Here is a 22,166-nt window from a genome sequence, read left to right on the forward strand (position 1 = left end):
CCAGCAAAGTGTACAGAAATAGTCTGCTATGCAAGCATGCAAGAGGTGCCAGGTTTTGCCGTCATTTTCAAAGTCCAGTGCATGCTCTAGGTCTAATGAGCATTGCCTGGTCCAGGTAAGCCCCAGGATACTGCAGGCCTCCAGCCATCGCCTTCCATGGACGTCTGGATCGACCAGCGAACCGATGTCCATCTCCCCACCTGTCCACATTTGTGCCCCAGGGGAGCCTCCCACAGCCGACCAAACTGGTTCCAAAATTGGTTTGACAATAGGAAACAGAGGCTGATGGCACAGGGTTGATTTTTTTAAATTTGGATGCCTGTGACTTTTGGTGACTACTGGTGCTGGGACACTTGGTGTTTGTAATACACGTGAATAACTTTGATGTGAACATGGGAGACGGAATCAGTAAGTCCGCAGATGACACTAAGATTGGCTGAGTTGCTGAGAATGGTGAAGGCAATATGCTACACAGAGAAATTAACGTGTTGGTAAAATGGGTTAAATAAACAGCAACTAAGAGTTTAATCCAGATAAATTTGAGGTGATGCTTTTTGGGAGTACTAAGCTGGGTTGATGACAGTATTTAAGGAGTACTTAAATCACCTAGGCATAGAAGGCTATTGGCCTAGTGCCAACAGATGGGATTAATACTGAAGGGCACTCATTGCTTTATGTGGACTAGATGAGTTGAATGGCCTGTTTCCATGCTGTACAATTTTATAATTCTGTTATATGAACTGAGTCAAAACAACTGAGTTAGCATTCTAAGTAAAATCTTCATTCCGTGTTAATGAAATAAAAATGCACACCTATGAATTAATTAAAGTCTGTTGCAATAATTATGAAAAATACAGATGTTTTTAAATAGTCAAGGAGCATACATCTTACTAAACTTTCTTCAAACCTAATTACTGAAAAATCCACACAATGAAATCTCCACTATGGAATTTACATTTGCTTCCCTTTAGAGACATCGACAAATATGCATAAAACCGTATTCCATGTTGATGTAATCCAACCTTTGGAGGTTCTGAGGCATGTAGGAATGCTGCTAAATTTTTAACTGGCTTAAACCATGGACTATCAAAGTAAATGACCAACAACTTCAGATTCTGTTGCAGTTTTCCTGTAATCAAATTTGGCACCAACCAAAATTAATTAATTAAACAGTGTATTTTAGCTTGCTTGTTCACATACAATGGTTCAATAAGATTGTAATATAGTCCATGTGGAATATTTTAATTGCGCGGCAATGAAGAATCGTCAGCTGTTGACAAGAGATTGCCAAAAAATTGGAAGTGGTTTGAATAAAGCTTAACTGTAAAACACAGCTTCCCCTCTATTTATCTTGTTCTGCAATAAGATGCAAAAAAAACTTAACACAAGCAGCATGAGTTATCAGGTTTTGGGATCATTTCAAGACTAACAACAACCTCCAGTCTTTGATCCTAAAGAGTCGATTTCTTTGTGAACATGCTAGCTTTGCATTTTCCAGTTTATACAAAATCCAGATTTCATGATCTCTTTCAAGTAATCTCTCTCTTTTCCCCATTCCTATAAAACAAACTGCTGATAAACTGCATATCATAACAGCTAGTTTTAGTGCGAAGAAAATAGGCAACGTTCCGGGCCGAAAACCTTCATCAGTCTGAAGAAGGGTTTCGGCCTGGAACGTTGCCCATTTCCTTCGCTCCATGGATGCTGCCTCACCTGCTGAGTTGCTCCAGCATTTTTGTCTACCTTCGATTTTCCAGCATCTGCAGTTCCTTCTAAAACAGCTAGTTTTAGTGTTGCGTTATTAAGTAGCTGCTGTTTTTCAAGGTAGCACAACCTGCTTCGAAACATATTAAACACTGATTTGAGCAACTGTTATGTAGGATTAATAGCAGTCAGCTGAAAGAAAGGTCCCCACTACTTTCAAACTTCACCCTTAGGCTAAAAAGATTCGCTCAGATCAGACTTGGAATGCAGCTGCTGATTCATCGATGGCTCAGTTTCCTCAGTTCTTCAGCTGAATTTAAAGCAAACTAAAATGAGAACCTCTGTGGATGTTCATCCTTAATGCTATGTCTCTACGATATGAAGAATATGATCCTTTCAGTAGTACTGCCAAAATTGTCACCCATTTGCTTACTCTTAACATCAATGATTTGTGAAATCATAATTGCAAAGACTATCAATGCATTAGTGTTTAATCGAATCAATGCAATTGATGAAATATTGGCTTTTTACCATACATTGTAATATGTCTTGAGTAATGGTTGCATTTTAGTATTGCAATAAAGCAACCTGTACTTTGAGAAAATACTGAAATCCAAAAAAACCCAATGGGGCTTATATTACTCCTTATTTGAAAACTTGTTTAGCTGCATTTTTATTTTGAGATGTTATCTTTTGGAGATAGCATTTTTGAAGCTAACCAGTTTTTCTGGACCTGTAGATTACCATGTGCACTTCACCAGCACAACTCATAGTTAAAACAAATAATTCTTACCCAACTAAAATCTTTATATGCACTGGGTTCAAACTGGTTGGAGCCAAATGGGAAGATTCTTAATCAATAGCGATTGAAGCCTGGAAATAAACTAGGCTAGTTGATCACCTGTACCTTCCTGGACTGCATCAAATATACTTTCTACAGAGATCAATATTGTAACAAAAGTATTTTGGAGCAAATTTTTTTTTTTAAAGCATAAATTGGCTATTCTCGTACAATAATTATTTAACATAATGTAACAAATAGAAAGCGGCCATTCTGAACCTCGAGCATGCTTTGCTACTAACAGATTACAACTGGCCACCTATCTCAAACTCCATTTTTCCAAAGCTCCATGTGTCGTAATTCCCTTAATAGCCACAGATCCATTCATCTCTCCCTTTTGAACACAATCAATGACTGAGGATCCAAAGCCTTCCGGTCTAAAGAATTCTAAAGATTCACTATTCAATGGGTGAGGAAATTTCTAATTTCACTAGAAATGGCCTATCCTTCAATTTGGAATGTGATCCAAGTTCTAGACTTCATACACAGGGGAAACCTTTCCATATCCACTTGGTAGGTTAATTAGCCACTGTAAATTGCAATTAAACGAAGCGAGTGGTAGAATCTGGCAATAATTGATAAAATTAGATTATGGAGAAATTAAGATGGAGAAAATAAGAGGAATTAGCAGAATTAGTGAAAGTAGACATGGTTTAGGTGGCCAGAAGCATCCATTTCCATGCTGTATCTCTCCATGACTAACATGACATTCCAACTTTTATACTCAAAATCCCTACCAATGAAGGTAAGCATGCCATGCACCTTCTTTACCACCCTACCCAGTGGTGTTGCCACTTTCAGAGAGTGAAGGACGCACCCAAAATCCCAATGTACATGAATGCTGTTAAGGATCCTGCAGTTTACTGCATGGATTCCTCGTGCATTTGACCCCTAAAGTGCAACAACCTACACTAGCTATCAATAACTTGCATACAAGGACATACTCAACATTAATACTCCCAATCTCCCACACCATTAAAAAACAATTCTATTTTATTCCTGCCAAAGATATTAACCTCACTTTTTTGCACATTGTACTCTATCTGCAATGTTATTACCCACTCACGGTTTATCCATTTGAAGCCTCTTTATATCTACCTCACAACTCATATTTCTCCTTTGTGGCATCAGCAAACTTGGAAACATTACATTTCCTGTCCTCAAATGTTGATACTGTTAGTGAAAAGTTGTGGCCTAATCTTCAGAAAACAACACCAGCGAAAGTCTGTCAACTTGAGAAAATCATTTATTCCTACTTTTTTTTTTCAATTTGACCTTTTCATTTGCTACAGAGGAAGTTGGCAAGTGAACATGATAGCAGGTGCTATTGATCTGCTTCTGAGCTCTTCAATGTTTCCTTATTATGCCAAAATATCAGAAGAAATTGATGCTTTTGGCATTACCAGTGATTGCATAAAAGGAATGAAAGAAATATCTTCATTGGTTTCCATCTTCCTATTCCTTATACCTCACACATTCTCTATCAGTTTCTCCTCGTCATTTTCTAATTTACTTTTCTGGCTTCCCTCTTCCTTTCTATCGTCTTAGTCGCCTCCCTCTTTCAATACCTTTCATTCTTATTCTTGGTGTATGGTGAAAGAGTAATCCTAGGGATACTCACTGTGCATAAAAAATATTTCCTTCCTTATTGCTTTCCACTTCGATATCTCTGTCTCTTTTACTTTCACTTTCCATAGAGACCAGGAAGTACCAGGCACTCCACATTTTGAGAGTAAACAAAGTTACATGACTCCAACCTCTGCACAAATATTACCCTAGAACTTCAGAATAACAATTCTGTAATAAAAGATGCTTGTGGCGTGGAGAAAGTGAGCAGTGCAAATCAGAAGACAGCAGAGAGCCACCAATTAAAATTAAGTAAAGTACTTACTAAGTAACAAAATTGATTACAACCATACCACTGCACACTAGACACTGTAAAGGTTGAATGCTACCATAAATAAAATAAAATGTTTGATATACTTAGCAAGCTAGGCAACATTTATGTGGAAAGAAATGGAATTAATACTTCAGCTTGATGACATTTCAGCAATTTCAGAAATAATTCTTTTTCTCACTAAAAATGTTCCCTGACCTGCTGAGCATTTCCAATGTTTTCTTTTTCATTTTAGATTTATAGCATTCTGCATTTTGAGTAAATGCTATCTTATTACATTCAGCACAAGTGCAGATGTTCAGTACAGTACTGGAAAGTAATGCCTCAGCACCATTTATTTATCTCTGTACAGTATTACTTGATCAATTAAAAAAATAATTTTAGCAAGTGTTTTGCTTCTCCCAGCAATTGGTGTGGCAGTTAGAACATAGAAAGATATGGTTAAAATACATAACTATATGTGATGCACAAAGCAAAGGACTTGCTGTTTATGTCAGCGAACCTTTTATATCATGTGGTTTATTTTTTTAATAACTGTTGAGGGCGACAGCCAAACCCGCATTTACTGTCAAATTCTCATTGCCATTGAAATAGAGGCTACCTAAGCCATTTCAGAGCAGTTTCACATTGAGATTCGGAATCTCATGTCGTCTAAACCAGCGAATTCAGTAAAAGGACGTGAACTAGATTGATTTTTAAATGGCATTTATTGCGACTACGATGCTTGTTTTGTTCCCTAAATTTATTCATTTCACTGTGTGATTGACCACTCCACATCATTAAGACCAAGCCTCAGGATTTATGATTCATTAACGCAATCATTGATATCATACCAGTAAACTATGTAAATTTAAAATGACAAAGGTAAATATTTATATAAATGCCATTATATGGTGTCCTAAAGCAGACTAAAGATTCACCCTTAAGAAATATGTCTGGGCAAATGCCATAAGATTGTAGTTCAGGACAAAAGGATGCAACGAATACATATTTGGGTTATATTAAGCAACATCAATCAACAGTTATCACGTTAAGGATTTCAGGCTAATTTAGAGCACTGTTGGCAGAATTGAATCAATTTGAAACAATGGAATAACATTTTAAATTAGTTAAGAGTATGCAATGACTGCAACCAGAGTAATCCAAACCCTGTGACAGATATTGCTGACCTGCTATTTGACACCTGATTTGCTGTTTTCACTCGCCACTCAAGTTTTCCATTGCCCTCCTGTCTGGTCTGGATCTATAGTGCTGAGTTTATTTACTGGCATCTTGGACATGAATAACATGGCCTTCTGTAGCAAGAAAGAACCTTGCAACATAATCAGGGCATAGGTACAGATATTTACATACCATAGTACAATACTGCAAAGAAATCTTTGATTAGCAACTGAAAGGAAAAAAACCATAAGGTGCCAGAAATCAGAAAAATAAATTGAAAATGCAGTTATTAACATCAGTGGAAAGAGAACGAGTTAACGTTTCAAGTCAGACCCATCATCAAAACGTTGCTGATCAAAGCCTGATATTCAACATTCAAAAACTCTGAAATGAATTAAACAGGTATTGAATATGTGTTGCATTAAAAATGTCTTCAAACTAGTTTTCTGAGTTAAAATCTGTATTTTGTACCTTACTTCTTTATTTTGACTGTGAACATGGTTTAGCTAATTATTTAGTGGATGCTTTTTCGTTTCATATCAATCATCTGCTTTCCTCAGCTACCTTTAGAAAGAACAAACAAGAGAAGAGTATTTTTTTCCTGTTTCAATTTTGGTTTAGTTCAGGAATGTTTTTTTTCATTTTGTGTTAAACAAATCAAACTCAACAAAGTACTGGTGTTGAGGTGCAGGTAACGATATGATAGAACTTTATTTATCCCAGGATGGAAATTGATCTGCCAACAGTCATAAAAACACAAAATACATGAAACATGAAATTAAAGTGACGAGTGAAAAGGATTGGGGATTTGCAAAGATTGGTGGGAGGGGGAGGGGGAGAGGGGAGTCAGTCTCAATCTACCCCACGACAGAAGGGGAAGGAGTTGTATAGTTTGATAGCAGCGAAGAAGCTGGCACTGGCTACCACCAATTGGTAGAACATCTGCAGCATCTTACTGCAGGAGTTGAAGGATTGGAGCCTTCTCAAAAAGCACAGCCGACTCTGTCCCTTCTTGTACAGAGCCTCAGCGTTCCTGGACCAGTCCAGTTCACTGTCCAGGTACACTTCAAGGTATTTGTACTCCCTGGTAAACTGTACATCCACACCATTGATGGAGAAAGGGTACAGAGGTGTTCCTCTCCTCCTAAAGTCCACCACCAACTCCTTAGTCTTGACGGTTGAGCTGCAGGTGATTCAACCCACACCACTCAACAAAGTCGTTGACTACACCTCTGTATTCGGCTTCCCTCCCCTCACTGATGCAGCCCACAATTGCAGTAACCTGAAAAGTTTTGCAGGTGGCAGGAGACTGAGTTATATCTAAAGTCGGAGGTGTTGATGGTAAACAGGATGAGAGAGAGGACCGTCCCCAGTGGCGCCCCTGTGTTGCTCATTACCATGTCCGAGACACAGTTCTGTAGCCTGACATATTGTGGTCGTCCAGTCAGGTAGTTGCTGATCCAGGACACCAATGGAGCATCCACCAGCATCTTCGTCAGTTTGCTCCATAACTTTGTGCAGGCCGGATGGTGTTAAAAACACTGTAGAAGTAAAAAAACATGATTCTCACAATGCTTATCCGGCATAGGAATGATGGAGCAGGTGGATGATGGCGTCCTCAACCCCCATCATTGTTTGGTAAGCAAACAGCAGGGGGTCCAGGTAGGATTTCACCAGGGGTCGCAGGTGAGTGAGCACCAGCCTCTCCAGGGACATCATGTGTGGAGTCAGCACCATCTGCCTGTAGTCATTGGAGGAGCTGGGGCGCAACCTCTTTGGTACAGGAACTAGGCAGATGTCTTCCACATCACAGGATTCCTCTCCAGGCTCAGGTTAAAGACATGCTGGAATACTCTGTACAACTGGCTGGTGCACGCCTTGAGTACCCTCGAGCTGACACCATCGGGACCTGTGGCTTTGCCTGGGCAGAGTCTGCTCAGCTCCTTCCTCACCTGCTCAGCCTTGATGTTCAGGTTAAGGGCTGAGGAAGTGGACCAGGGGATTGAGGGGGAAGAGTCTGTCGGGGAGCAGGGGGGAGGGTCGGCAGAGGCACCACTATTGGCCCAGTCCTGATTACTTTCCCTCCCCAGGCCACTGGACTTTGTGTAGCCTGTAATGCACCTCATACAGCTCCACACATCCCGCATATTCTGCTGAAGTTTCAGCTCCAACTTCCTCCTGTAGTCGTCCTTGCCCTGTCTGTCCCACCTTCAGGTCTGTCCACACCCGTTTCGCCTCCTCCCTCTCACCATTCCTGAAGGCCCTCTTCTTCTGGTTGAGAAAGGCCTTTATGTCACAAGTGACCCAGGCATGTTGTTGGGGAAACAGTGTGCAGTCTCCTCAGGGACATTATCCACACAGATCTTTATGTAGCTGGTAACAGTCCGTAAGTCCATCAATGTCCACTCCATGGGGCCTACAGGGCGCGTCCCAGACCTCAAAACAGCCCTGCAGAGCATCACAGACCACCTGTGACCACCTCCTCCCAGACCTTGTGGTCACAGGCAGCATCTGGAATATTGGCTAAAGGGCCTGGCCCACTGTACAAGGTAATTCAAGAGCTTCCCGAGTTTAAAAAAAAATCAAACTCGTGGTAAGTACGTAGAATGTACATAGCAGGTACGTCGGTGCTCGGGACGTCTCTTAGCGGCTCGTAACACTAACGCAGGTACTCGGGAAATGCGGTAAGCTCGTGAAATTTTTTCAACTTGTTGAAAAATGTCGACGAGAACCCCGAGTACCTACGAGCGGCTATTACCGTAATTCTCCGAGTTCGAATCAGGGGAAACTCGGGAAAACTCTTGAATTACCTCGTACAGTGGGTTAGGCCCTTTACAGCTGGGTAGGAAGTGCACCAGGTTGTGGTCGGAGCTTCCCAGTGGCGGAAGGGCTGTGGAGCTGTACGCCTCTTTAACATTAGCATACAGCAGGTACAATTTTTTCATATCCCTGGTGGGACAGGGATGCTATACACGAAAAAATAGAAGAGTACAGCACAGGGACAGTCTTTTTAGTCCACATCTGCTGAACATGCCAAGTTAAATTCATCTCCTCTGCCTGATATGATTCACATTCCTCCATTCCCTGCATGTCCATATCTATTTATATATCTATATTACTAAAACTCTTCTCGTATGTATATGTGTATACAGTATGTATGTCATCTGGTCACATTCTGGTTAATTCTTATTTTCTTCCAAACACTAGGCCTCAGCCTTCCCATTTCCACACATTCTACTCACATTTTTTCCCCTCGACGAGATAAACACCTTCCCGTCACATTCCAACCTATATTTCCGAAGTTTTTTAAGTTTTAATTGTTAATTAAAAAAAATTAATTGCTTTTCAGTGGAAGACTCTTGCAGCACCTTTCATTGATGATGTCATAGTGCCATCTCAGACATCCAATCACAATGGATCTCATTTACAAATGACATCACAATGGGACAGGGGTGGGAGATTGCAATCTTCACATGGTCCACCCTTTTTCGACGAATGCAATCAACCTGTCCTTATAGCTAATACCCTCTAATCCAAGCAGCACGTTGGTAAATAAGCGGATGTGACTACATTTTGTTGTTCAATAGTGCAAAATTTGGAGAATAACAGTCATAGATCTGGTTCTTTTCAATAATAGTAACGTTATGGAAGTGGACAGGTAATGCAGTCTATAAATGCCCAGAACATTATTTGTTTTTTGGATTTAACCTAAGTATACCTAAAGATTTTCCTTTAAGAACCTGCCTATGCAATTTTCTTTCATGATACAATGGTATTGGTATGTAATGTTATGTGTTTGTTGGTAGCTTAATTTGCTCCTACAAGATATAATTGCTATCCACAGCAAGCATGTCTGTGAAAACAAACTTACCGTAGTATTGCTTGGTGGTCAATATGAAATTAATTGAAAAACTGTATAGAATAGTATTACATTTTGATCTGTCACACACTAGTTTTTCAAATGGATCAATAAGAAATCTAGGGGCTGTACACTCAATCAATTGTATAATACAAAGTTCTTCATCATTCCCTCAGTAATTGTATATAACAATCAACGATCAAGGTTGAGCCGGAGGCAGCAACTTTTTAATGTTGGGACTTAACATAATTTAAGAAGCTAGATGATTGGCAATTAGAAATAACTGAAGAGGGCTTGGTGTTTGATAGATTTCCAAGTAATATTGCCTTTGGTATATGACTTTACCAAAGAATGAAAAACAAAGATTATTGTCTCTATTACAAAAAAACAGCTGTCAAATGCATGAAAATAGCACACTTGCCATTATATTAAAGTATCTTGTATTTCTTCATTCATCCATACGCACAATCAAAAATATACAGCAACAGCTAAATACAGATCTCAAAACTGTCCGCATTGCATTAAGATCTTTGCTTCTGCTTTGCAAAATGTTAGTGCCAATTGCAGCAGCGACTGCTGAAAACTTAAAAATGTATTAACTCTTAAGAGGACATACATCCCTCAATAAACATCGGTACAAGTTCTATTCAATCCAACCAGCTTCTTCTACTCATAACCCACAAAATCCCTGAAGCCTTACATACTTTTGCAACCCCGTGAAGTGAAACGTGCTGCCTTTGGCAACAAATCCTAATGCCCCCTACAGAGATTGCAATACTCAACGGTGGATGTTAATTATGGAACATTGTTTTCTAACAAATGTGAATACCTTTGATGTTATGTAATGAGATTAAAAAGTTTGGTTTTAATATGCTGGTACCATAGTCACTACTATCCCATTATAGTGCTTTTGGTCCTCCAATCTGAATACTAAACAACTACATAAACCTGGGCTTTAAAAAAAGAAATCTACTCATGGTGTGCACTGCTGTGCTGGGTAGTTAGTCATTGAGACATACAGCACATAAACAGGCCCTTCAGCCCAACTCATACATGCCAACCAAAATGCCCCACCTAAACTGATCCTTGTCCCCATGTTTTCCATTTCTTTTAAATCTTTACTATATATGTGCCTGTCCAAATGTCTTTTAAATGTTGTTATTGTACAGCCTTCCACTATGCCCTTGATAGCCCATTCCATATACCCACCCTCTGTGGAAAAAGTTGCCCCCCATGTTCCTTTTAAATCTTTTCCCTCTCACCTAAAATCTATGCTCGCTAGTTCTTGAATCATTACTTTGAGAATAAGATTCTGCTCATTCACCCTATCTATTCCCCCCATAATTTTATGTTCTTGCCTGGCCAACCTCTTCTTACAGCTCAGGCCTTCTAGTCCTAGTAACATCCTTGTAAATTATATCTGCACTCTTTCCATTGACATATGTAGGCATATATCCTACAACAGGGGGACCAAAACTGAATACAACACTCAAGTGTGACCTCACTAACGCTTTAAACAGCTGTAAAAACCATCCAAATTTCAATACTTCAAAATATCTGACTGATGAGCGCCTTCTTGATCACCCTACCTACACGGAACACCACTTTCAGTTTACAATGTACTTGTATTCCTTGATCCCTCTATTCTACAACACTCCCCAGGGCCTGCCGTTAATTGCAAACATTTTTGCCTAGTTTGACTTACAAAATGCCACACCTCACACTTAACTGAATGTGCCATGCGCCATACTCCATGCGCCATTCCTTGGCTCACTTACCCAGCTGATCAAGATCGAGCTGTAATACTTGATAAGCATCATCATTGTACGATTCTACCTTTTTTAGTGTTATCTGTACATTTATTAATGAGGCCTTGTACATTCTCATCCAAATTGTTTATATAGATGACAAACAGTAATGGGACCAGCAACAATCCCCAAGACTTACGAGTTGCAGCCCTCCAGATTGAAATGCACCACTCTCTACTTCCTATCAAAAAAACAATTCTGTATCCAGTTAGCTCGTTCTCCTTTAATCCCAAATGATCTAATCTTCCAGAGAAACCTACCATGCAGAAACTCTTCAAAAGCCTTGCTGAAGTCCATACAAACTATGTCTACAGCCCTGGCCTCAGCAACCTCCTTGGTTACTTCTTCATAAAACTCAATCAAATTTGGGAGACTCAATCTCCCATGTACAAAAATGTGATGACTATTCCTAATTAACCCATCCAAATGCATGCATATACTGCATAACTCTCAGAATCCTCTCTAATAACTTTCCTACTATAGTTAGGCTTACTGTTCTTTTTTTTTTAAATAATATTTTTATTAGAAGCATATACATATCATAATCAAAACACATTTTGTTCATCAATTACACATTGTTAATAGTTGGGATCTCAGCAATCAAAGTAATTGGGGTCCTCATTTATCAATTACATATTAACGCAGCTTCTATTTGTATATTTTTTTATAGGTAGAAAGAAAGGAGAAAAAAAAAAACGATTTCAAAAAATAGAATAAATTACCAATAATACAACTTTGGAGATAGGTCCGTATATTATAAAACATAACTATTAATCTAATCCTGGGCTCAAGTTTCAGTCAGGCCTCCATGCCGGACCAATTTACCCTTTCCGTGATACCGAGGTCTAAGCGGAAGCTCAGACGGGATAGAGCCTTCTCTGTTGCTGCTCCGGCGTTATGGAACACTCTGCCGTTGCACATCAGACAGGCCCCTCACTGTCCATCTTCAAAACCAATCTTAAAATCCATTTCTATTCCTTGGCTTTTGACCCTGCATGAGACTTTGCTCCTGTTTTGGTGTTTTTAATGGGGTTTTTTAAAAATTGTTTTTACTCTCTCTTTTAATGTTTTTATTGTCGTGTAATAATTTTTTGTCCATGATTAGTCATGTACAGCACTTTGTTGCAACAGTGGTTGTTTTTAAAGTGCTCTATAAATAAAGTTATTATTATTATTATTATTTCAGAAAATCAATAAACGGAGACCATATTCTAGCAAATAATTCTTGTTTATCAATTAAGTCTAGCTCTCTCTAAATGTAAGGTCTCCGACATCTCCATAATCCACATTTTAATTGTGGGGCTGTTGGATTTTCCCAACATTTTAATATTAATTTTTTCCCAGTTATTTTACTATAATCAAGGAAGATTCTTTGGCTTGTTGTAAGTTTTAGGTTTTGTTCTGATATCCCTAATATTATTAGTTTTGAGTCGGGATCCAATTGGATATTAACAACTTCAGAAATTATTCAAAAAATATCCGTCCAGAAATTTTTGATTTTTATACAATTTACAAAAGTATGAGTTAAATTAGCCTCTGAGTATTGACATTTGTCACAAATAGGGGAGATATGTGGAAAAATTCAATTTAATTTTGTTTTAGAGTAATGCAGTCTATGTAGTACTGTACTTTGAATTGTATTAAAGAATGTCTGGCATTTAACGAGCAATAACTTTCCTTAGGCTTAAAGAGTTAGGCTTACTGTTCTTCCACCACCATGGTACGATGATAGAGGGAGTCAAAGGCTTCAAATTCCTGTGTGTGTATATTCCTCTTTCCTGGATCTTTCCAAGATCTTTCCTGAACCCAGCACACTGATGCAATTATAACGAAAGCCCATCAACGCCTTTACTTCCCGAGAGATTTGGTATGTCAGAGAGGATTCTCTTGAACTTCTACAGGTGTACAGTAGAGAGCATATTGACCGGTTGCATCACAGCCTGGTTCGACATCTTGAATGCCCAGGAGCGAAGAGTACTACAAAAAAGTTATGAACACTGACCATCATGGGTTCTGACCTCCCCACCATTGAAGGAATTTAACGGAGTAGCTGCCTCAAAAAGGCAGCCAACATCATCAGAGACCTACGCCAACCTGGCCACACACTCATTTCACCCTTGTCATCAGCAAGAAGGTACATGAGCCTGAAAACAGTAGGGAACAGCTTCTTCTTATTAAACACTACAACCTCCATTACGCTCTGAATAACATAGACTATTATTGTTGTTTGTTTTTTTGTATACGTATGTGTGTGTATAAATGTAATAAACGTATTTTTCTCCAGTGTTTACAGTTCGCTATGTTTACATATTCTGTTGTTCTGCTGCAAGTAAGAATTTCATTGTCCTATCTGGCACATGACAATAAACCACTTGACTCTATAGCTCCAAGGTTTTACTTTGCAGTCCTTCATAAGTAGAGGGTCAACATTGGCCACCCTCCAGTTTTCCAGCACCTCACCTGTGGCTAATGATGATTTATATATCTCAGTCAAAACTCCTGAGTTTTCATCTCTAGCTTCCTACTGTCCTTGGATATATCCGATCAGTATCGGGAAATTTTTTAACTTTCATAAGACTTAGTTTGTCAAGACTGTCCTCAAAAACTCTCCATTACATTTCCTAAGTTTCCTTCTCTTCATGTCCCTCTCCATGGTAAAATCAAAGGAGAAATATCCCTTGAGGACCTTATCCATCTCCTGTGGCTCCTTACATCTCATGTAACATCAAATGTCAGAGGTCAACATCTCCGATGACCTCTCTTGGAACCACAATACCTCAACTCTGGTCAAGAAGGCTCACCAGCGTCTCTTCGTCCTGAGGAGACTGAAGAAGGTCCATCTGTCTCCTCAGATCCTGGTGAACTTCTACCGCTGCACCATCGAGAGCATCCTTACCAACTGTATCACAGTATGGTATGGCAACTGCTCCGTCTCCGACCGGAAAGCACTGCAGAGGGTGGTGAAAATTGCCCAACGCATCATTGGTTCCTCGCTCCCCTCCATTGAGTCTGTCCAAAGCAAGCGTTGTCTGCGAAGGGCGCTCAGCATCGCCAAGGACTGCTCTCACCCCAACCATGGACTGTTTATCCTCCTACCATCCGGGAGGCGCTACAGGTCTCTCCGTTGCCGGACCAGCAGGTCCAGGAACAGCTTCTTCCCTGTGGCTGTCACACTACTCAACACTGTACCTCGGTGATTGCCAATCACCCCACCCCCCAGGACACTCCTCCCACAGGAAAAACACTATGACTTTATACATGGAAAAAGGAGATTTATTTATTGAAATCATATTCTATGTCGCTCTTCCAGGGAGATGCTAACTGCATTTCGCTGTCTCTGTACTGTACACTGACAATGACAATTAAAGTTGAATCTGAATCTGAATCATAGATTACAACTTTGGTTTCTGTGGGCCCCTATCTCTCTCTTTACTCCTTTTGCCTTAATATACATAAATTCTCTTTGGATTCCCTTGGCACTAATCGTTGCCCTCTGCATTCCTGTGTGCTGTTGCTGCCTTCTGCAGCAGCTAATTAGCCACAGCTTGGTGTGGAGAAGTTGTCTGTGGAGTTGGGTAGGCATTGCAGCTACACAAGATGCAGGGTTCAGGCAGCACCCTGGACAGTTCAATGAGTGCAGACCATTACTGAAGACTGGCAGCACCTGCTCAATTCAATTCAATTCAACTTTATTGTCATTGCACAGATACAAGTATAGGTACAACGAAATGCAGTTTAGCGTCTGGTCATAGTCATAGTGCAAGATAGTAGAAGTAGAAAATAAAAATACAGAATAAGCATACAATAGAGTAAAAGAATACTGGTTAACAATGTGTGGAATGTGGATGGATTAGAAAAAAAACTGGTACATAGGCAAATACTGTATACAAATGGGAGAGACTAAAGATATCTAGCGATGGGACTCCGAGTTCATCAGTGTAATGGTGTTATTGAAAAAGCTGTTCCTCATCCTGCTTGTGCGAGACCTGAGGCTCCTGTACCGCCTCCCTGATGGGAGGAGGGCAAACAGTCCATGGTTAGGGTGGAAGGGGTCCTTGATGATTTTCCCGGCCTGTCTCAGACACCATTTTCGGTGGAGGGCATCCATGGCAGGGAGCGGGGCACCGATGATGTGCTGAGCGGTTTTCACCACCCGTTGTAGTGCCTTCCTGTCAGCTGCGGTGCAACTGCTGTACTATACCGTGAAGCAGGTGGTCAGGATGCTTTTGATGGTACGGCGGTAAAAGTTGGTCAGGATCTGTGGGGACAGGTGAGCTTTCTTGAGCCTCCTCAGGAAGTAAAGGCGTGCTGCGCCTTTTTGATCAATTTGGTGGTATTGAGGGACCAGGACAGATCCTCCGAGATGTGTACCCCGAGGAATTTGTAGTTGGAGACGCGCTCCACCTCAGTCCCGTTTATATGGATGGGGGTATGTCTGCCCCCTCTGTTCTTCCTGAAGTCAACAATAATTTCCTTCATCTTCTTGGAGTTGAGGATGAGGTTAGTGTTGGCACACCAGGCTGCCAGGTTCTGGACCTCCTCCCTGTAGGCTGACTCGTCGTTGTCACTGATCAGTCCTACCACCGTGGTGTCGTCGGCAAATTTTATGATGGCGTTGGAGCCATACTTAGGGATGCAGTCATGGGTTAAGAGGGAGTAGAGGAGAGGGCTGAGCACACAGCCCTGTGGCACGCCGGTGTTCAGTGTTATAGTGGAGGAGGTGAGGTTGTTGATCCTAACAGACTGGGGTCTGTTGGTGAGGAAATCCAGTGTCCAATTGCAGAGGGAGGTGGTGATGCCAAGTCCGCTGAGTTTGGTGATCAAGCTAGCGGGGATGACAGTGTTAAAGGCGGAGCTGAAATCGATGAACAGCAACCTGATGTAGGTGTTATTGCTGTCCAGGTGGGTCAGGGCAGAGTGTAGGGCCGCCGATATGGCGTCCTCTGTAGACCTGTTGGTCCGATAGGCAAACTGATGGGGGTCCAGTGTAGGGGGGAGGCTGGCTGTGGTGAGCCAAGTTCAGCCGCTCAAAGCACTTTGCGATGACAGGGGTGAGTGCCACTGGGCGGAAGTCGTTGAGACTCCCTGAAGCTGATTGTTTGGGCACTGGCACAATGGTTGAGGTCTTGAGGCAAGTGAGGACGACACCCTGGGCCAGTGACAGATTGAAAATGTCAGTGAAGACCAGGGATAGTTGTCCAGCACATGCCCAACAATGTTTTCACACACCGCCCAGATCCCACAGGCAGTCTCCACAATCAGAATTTCTTGTCTACTTTTGCACTCCAACCATGATTCGCTGCTGCAAGAGCCCCCGGGGCAGGAATTTGCACGACTTTCCAACACAGCAGTAGGGAAGGGAGTGGTTCAGACTGGATTCCAAAAGCACCAAGGCATCTGTGTAATATATTGCAATTATCAATCAAATTGGGAATGCATTTTGATCACCAAGCAAGACAGCAGTTTATCAGGTAAGCATTAATGTCAACTTGCATTTCGAGAGAGAACGAGTTGAACATTCATGAAGGACTATACAGTGATGGCACTACTTTGTTGCACTTACACAGTGAGTTCCAGGATTTTGTTGGAACAATGAACAAACAGCAATACATTTTCAAATCATGCCTTGACGCATGCCTTGAAGGTGACCTTGCAAAAAGCTGTGTGAAACACTGCTCAAATAATATTGGTCCGGTTTAAAGACACCGAGACCAATAGTATTAACTAGTAGTGTTAATACTATTGGTCTCGGTGTCTTTAAACCGGACTAATTTTATTGTTAATAATTTTACTAGTGTTAATACTATTGACATACTCCTCCATTGTCAAAGAGGCTAAACGCAAATTGGAGGAACAGAATTTCATATTTTGCTTGGGCAGCTTGCAGTCCAGTGGTGCCCAGTAGTATGAATATCGATTTCTCTCACTTCAGATATCCCCGGCATTCCTTCTCTCTCTATCCCTCCTCCACCCAATTCACACTAGCTTCTCATTTTCACCTGACAAACAGCTAACAATGGTCTGTTTCCTTTATCATCGTTACTTTTTTGCATATCTTTCATTAATTGTTTATTTCTTCATATCACCGACTATATCTCTTGTTTCCCTTATCCCTAACCAGTCTGAAGAAGGGTTTCAACCCGAAACATCACCCATTCCTTCTCTCCAGAGATGCTGCCTGTCCCGCTGAGTTACTCCAGCTTTTCGTGTCTGTTTTCGGTTTAAACCAGCACATCTGCAGTTCCTTCTTACACGTATTAACTAGTGTTATTGGTCCCTTGGAAGTAATGACATTCAGCCACTGAAACTGAAGAAATTTTGGACTTCATATTTACTACGAAATGTATAACTATGGGATTTACTAACAGATCAAGTAGCTGAATCTGTCAACTCTCCTCACAGAGGAGGTGCATGATTTGAGTGCTCATTATACTTTTTTCCCCCCAATCACCTCTAAACCTCACACAGCCTTGGCTCAAACCTGGAGCAAGACGATGTATACAGAGGAAAGGTGATGGTCATAGTACCACACACTTTACTGTATTTGCACAGTGCATGTAACCAACTGTGCTTGATGTACAATGACACTACTATTGTGAATTGTCCCACGTAGGGACCATTATTGACATATATACAAAGACAATGAAAGCGGGTCAGAGTTACGGTATCTTGTGGAAAATGGCTCACTTTCTACTTTCCGACATCGAAACAGGCACACGGTAAGAACAAGATGAAATATTCTCAACTAGCTTGGATCACTATAACAAATACTCAAGAAATTCAGCACCCTGAGTGAAGCAGCCCGCTGAATTAGCAGAACCCCATTCACCACTCTAAAAATTAACCCCTTCACCACCATCATACCATGCTAAGCAAATGCAATTCCTGTGGCTTTGGGAGATGCAACTCCCAATACACCTCCCAAACCTACAACAAGGAGGACAACATATACAGGAACACAACTAACTGCAGCTTCCCCTCACCGTCATAAACCATCCTGACATTCCTTTGTCAATGCTGAGTGCAAATCCGGGAACTGAATTGTGGGAGCTCTTCTGCAAAAGAAATTGACACAATTCAAAAGGGTGGCTCACAACGTCACATGCAACCAGGTGTGGACAATTAAAGGTGACCTTGCTTGTGACAGTGACAATCTGAGAAAGAGAATACAAAATAACAACCACTCAGAAACAACGTTCAAAAATTAATCTGATGAAGATTGCACATAGCTAAATATACACGGTAATTATTTTGATAGAGAATTTTAATAAAATCATCTTACATGCTTCAAAATTGATTTTTTTTAATCAATGGTATGGTTGAGAAAACATACTATTATTTCAAGATAATCATCACCATTCTAAAGAAATTCTTCCTTCTGAAACATTAATATACCCTCATCATCAACACCTGTTCTTTCCTTGCAGCAGGTAATGATATTGGCTTCTCTATATTCATTTTGTTTTGAAATTCTTTAGTCTTTCTTTCCACCATTACCATCCTTCCATAGTACTCATGCTCCACAATCATCCATCCACCCACTGACTGTCCATGCCAATCCCGAGGCCCGCTCCCAAAAATTATGCCCTCTTTAGTACATAGTTATTACCTATTGAATCTCAATTCTTTGTTCCATGTAACTTTGTAACTTGAAATACACGCCACTACGAACATGCTGACAGCATTTCCAACGTGACCTTTTATTGTAAGAAATTCTTGCACTTGAAAACACACAGAGAAGTATTGGAAACATACTATTCCAGTAGGGTTTTCTGCACCATTACATTTCAGCAATATTACAAATGTCATTACAACTGGCAAACAATAATGGCAATACAGAATTAAGGATGCACTCATTTTGGGTGGTTAAAAACATGATCGTCAGTCTACAATTGATAATATCCTTTTTTCCCCAATATCGGAATAGTGACTAGATTTCACAAATACCTCACCGGCTGTAAAGTATTTCAGGGAGACATGTTAAGAAAAATGTGCAATCGAAATGCAAGTTTTTTTCTGCTTTTTATCAGATTATGCATCTCTGTTTTGTGCTCTGATGGACACCATCTTAAATCAGCACAATAACTAAGTCAATCCTTGAATTCTATCGAAAGCATAAAATGATAAATGTATTCATAGAAACAGGCTATAGAACGGCAAGAATGAATAGTCTCCCAGGCTACAGCTGACAAGAACAGCTGTTATTGTACATCCCTTTTGCTAATCTTGCTCAAAGCCCTTTCCGACTTCTGTAACATTCCTGATGGTCAGAAGTCAAAAGAATTAAAAATCTTGGAATTCCAGGGGCAATTCCATCTGCTGTCAATGCCAAGGCAATTCAGTTCTCATTTGCATTTAATTTTTGATTTCTTGGACAACGGCAATGTGGAACTGATTCCCAAGAACCCATAACACATAGCAAATATTCAACTAAGCTACATCAAAACAATGTTTGTAGGGGTTTTCAGTTCAATAGGTTGCAGACTGAGTTACCGTAAGTATCGCATGATGAAAAAATACTTGCACACACATTAGCGATGTTACAATACTCACCTTCAGCGGCGCTGCAGTTCTGCCACTGGCCATGTGCACAACTTTGGCGCCTTTGGGGGGGGGGGGGTGGCGGGATTAAAATGCCGTTTTCTCCTGCCTGCGGAGCTGTTCAGCTGCTGCAGAAAAATCGTTCCGACTTCCGTTCTCTGAAGTTTTTTTTTAAATCGTGGGACAATTTAATCCCTGGAGTAAAATAAAAAGCTACTTCTAACGCCGTCAACCCCTACAACGGGACGGATCTCACGTAGGGGACAAAACATATGGTAAGTCGTTTATTTTACATATAAACTTGCTCCTTAGGATGACTAATCCAAATTTAATTGGCGAAAATGTGATTTTGGCCCCATACGAACATGCAGTGATTTTCCTGCCGATATGGGGTTCAAATTCACTGCAACTGCAACGTTCCAATCGATCGCGTTCCACAAAAACCCACTCGCAAGAAGATTAAAATGCCCATTAATTTACGGGAATTAAATTCCCTCCATTTGGCCTATAAATTCATGACAATGAGATTAAAAAATCATGTGAATTCTTGTGTGAATGTTATTTGGACACTTTATGTAAACCTTTTCTCACTGCATTTCGTTGTCTCTGTACTGTACACTGACAATGACAATTAAAGTTGAATCTGAATCTGAATCTGAAGAAATGGATAGATGTTTAGATCTAGTAATTGAATTTTGTAATTAGCTACAATTAGGTAACTAATTATATGCTTTAATTTCAGTTCATATTTGTTTCAGGATACTCCAACCCATAATAACTGAAAAATGTCATTCAGTTCTCTTAATTTTTAAGAAAGTTATGAGCTTTTGACTATCCTCGATCACAGCTTTTGAGTTAAGTCAATGGAAAAGCAATAGGGAAGGATGCCAATTTCAGAGTATGAAAATGGCCATAACTTTTTTAATACTGAAGATATGAAAGTGAATTAGGTGTCAAATTAAACTTCTTTTTATGCTTTATTTGATGGAATAAATTGCAGACTTGATTTTTAAAATCTCAAAATTTTGTAACATTACTACATACATTGCACTTTTCATCTAAGCATGTGCAAAGAACTTCACAGCTAATTAGTACTTTTAGATTGTATTGACCAATTCATCCATTTTAGGGGAACAGATTAATCTACTTCATGTAGCAAAATCTCACAATCAGCAAGATGACAAATTATAAAATAATCTATTTCAGAAAAGTCGTCTGAACAATTTTGTCTAAAACACTGAAACCTCTGTTCCTCTCCCGATAATACCGTGGGATATGTTAAGTCCACTCAAAGAGCAATTTGAGATCACATCTGAAAGATGGCACCCTTTGGGCTGCATTCTTCCAGTATTGCACTGAAGTAATACCCTGGATTATGTACTTCAACCTTGAAATGGGATTGGATTTAGAAGAGGTACCATCAGTGAGCCAAAGTAGGTACCTGAAAGGTTTTGCTTCTTACTCATAAGGCAGGAGTCAAGAGTCAGAGTGATAGTATAATAATAATAATAAATTTTATTTATGGGCGCCTTTCAAGAGTCTCAAGGACACCTTACAAAAATTTAGCAAGTAGAGGAAAAACATGTAAGCGGAATGAAATAAATAGTAGAGACATGACTACTACACAAATTAATGACAGAATTTAATTCAAAACACAATATGAGGCAATTCAAGCACAGATGAAAAGGGAGGGGGACGTGGGGCTAAGGATAGGCAGAGGCGAAGAGATGGGTCTTGAGGCTGGACTGGAAGATGGTGAGGGACACGGAATTGCGGATCAGTTGGGGGAGGGAGTTCCAGAGCCTGGGAGCTGCCCTGGAGAAGGCTCTGTCCCCAAAACTGCGGAGGTTGGACTTGTGGATGGAGAGGAGACCGGCTGATGTGGATCTGAGGGACCGTGAGGGTTGGTAGGGGGAGAGGAGGTCAGTGAGATAGGGGGGGGGGGCAGATGGTGGAGGGCTTTGTAGGTGAGGACCAGGATTTTGTAGGTGATCCGGTGGGAGATGGGAAGCTAGTGAAGTTGTTTGAGGACTGGAGTGATGTGATGCCAGGATTTGGTGTGGGTGATGAGTCGGGCGGCTGCGTTCTGGACCAGTTGGAGTCAGTTGATGTAGGTGGAGCTGATGCCAAGGAGAAGTGAGTTGCAGTAGTCCAGTCGGGAGGAGATGAAGGCATGGATGAGTCTTTCAGCAGCGGGAGGTGTGAGAGAGGGTCTGATTTTGACGATGTTGCGGAGGTGAAAGAAGGAGGTTTTAATGACATGGCGGATGTGAGGCTCAAGGGAGAGGGTGGAATCAAAGATCACGCCAAGGTTGCGGGCCTGGGGAGATGGGGAGACAGTGGTGCCGTCGATGG

The 22,166-nt window shown here is 40.7% G+C and overlaps 1 protein-coding gene and 1 long non-coding RNA gene across 3 annotated transcripts in view; one reads left to right on the forward strand and one right to left on the reverse strand.

Annotated features, from left to right (window-relative positions):
• Positions 1 to 22,166, reverse strand: part of dipk2a (divergent protein kinase domain 2A) — a 182,736-nt gene that overhangs the window by 42,368 nt on the left and 118,202 nt on the right. The gene's annotated exons all lie outside the window — the stretch shown is intronic.
• The window catches only part of LOC116979944, a 75,706-nt gene that overhangs the window by 8,466 nt on the left and 45,074 nt on the right, over positions 1 to 22,166 (forward strand). The gene's annotated exons all lie outside the window — the stretch shown is intronic.

Source organism: Amblyraja radiata, chromosome 13 (assembly GCF_010909765.2).
Source record: "Amblyraja radiata isolate CabotCenter1 chromosome 13, sAmbRad1.1.pri, whole genome shotgun sequence".
NCBI lineage: Eukaryota > Metazoa > Chordata > Chondrichthyes > Rajiformes > Rajidae > Amblyraja > Amblyraja radiata.